We start from the raw sequence: 1,350 nt of genomic DNA, 5'->3' as shown, positions 1-1,350 counted from the left end.
TGATAAAACCCACCCCCCAGGGGAACTGTCCTGCCTCCTCTAAATATAAAATTCTTGTGACTGGTATTAGTTTACGCTGAAAGCGCTCAGACGCTACATTTTGCTTCAACTTTGCTTCCAAAAGCCGTCTGTTGTACCTGGAAGCAGACATTTATCAAGAGAGTCAAATGGCCAAAAACTCACGGATGGAGATCAAACAGACGCTGTGCACAGAGGAGTACACTCTGGTGCTTTAACCGAGACAGATGGGTGCCCAAAATAACGGTGGATTTTGGAGTGGGGACATTTTTAAGTGCAGACAAAGGCAGGAGGAAGCCTGTGCAGTGACGTGTACCACAGTAGGAGGGGGTTTTCAAGAGCTCGGTGCCACTTGGGCTACGAAAAGTAAGCAAGAAAACTACCGTCGAGCAAGCACATGACGGTGCATCAAATGTTTATCTTCGGATGGAAAATGCAAAGTTTTATTTTTTTATTTATTTTATTTTTTTACTTTTGTTTCGCTGGTTTCTGACACCCTGCCGCTCTGCTCAGCAGGAGTTTTTTTTTTTCAGTCTTTATTTATAACAAGTGTTTATAACAATTACATGCAACAGCATAAAGAAAAAAAAAACAAGTCAAGGCTTAAGATAGGCATTAAAATTTGAAACGTATAGAAAAAAAATAATAAAATAATAAAAAAACATGGGCAGGTTACAATTGAAATTCATTACAGATTGATTTGGTCTTTAAAGCTTTTGCCTTGGTGCAGTATTTTAAGGTGGCAATATAATAGGATAAATACGCATAAAAACTGTAAATTTGGGGTTTAGTTTAGAAAATTTACAACTGAGGATATGAAATTTAGCTAATAATAGGATTACGTTTACAACAAAAACTTTCTTAGTTGGTGTCTTTGTACAAAAAAATCCAAATAACATATTTTTTGAATTAGATGGTACGTCCATATCCAACTTATCATTCATAAACAAAAAAGTATCTTTCCAAAATAACTGAGTATAGGAACAGTCCCAAAAAAGGTGGGTGATTGTCTCTTCTGATAAACTGCAAAATGGACACATTGGGTCAATATTTGAACGAAAAAAAACAAATCTATAGAAATCTGTCCAGACACATGGATAGAGTGAATCTGATTGTGGTTGGATGAGCAGTGTAAAAACCATTCTGATATCCTATTGGTCTGAACTCACTCCATCACACCTGTATAACAAATCACATCACATCCAGCAGGACAGACTGTAGCACATGTAGCCTAGAATGAAGATGATCGTGGCTGAAACAACTAGTCTAGTTAGATAATTTAACATTTCTCATCATTAACATTTTAGTTTAACATTATACTCATTATTGACT

Source organism: Austrofundulus limnaeus, unplaced genomic scaffold (genome assembly GCF_001266775.1).
Source record: "Austrofundulus limnaeus strain Quisiro unplaced genomic scaffold, Austrofundulus_limnaeus-1.0 Scaffold97, whole genome shotgun sequence".
Classification (NCBI taxonomy): Eukaryota; Metazoa; Chordata; class Actinopteri; order Cyprinodontiformes; family Rivulidae; genus Austrofundulus; species Austrofundulus limnaeus.
This window is presented reverse-complemented; position numbering follows the sequence as displayed.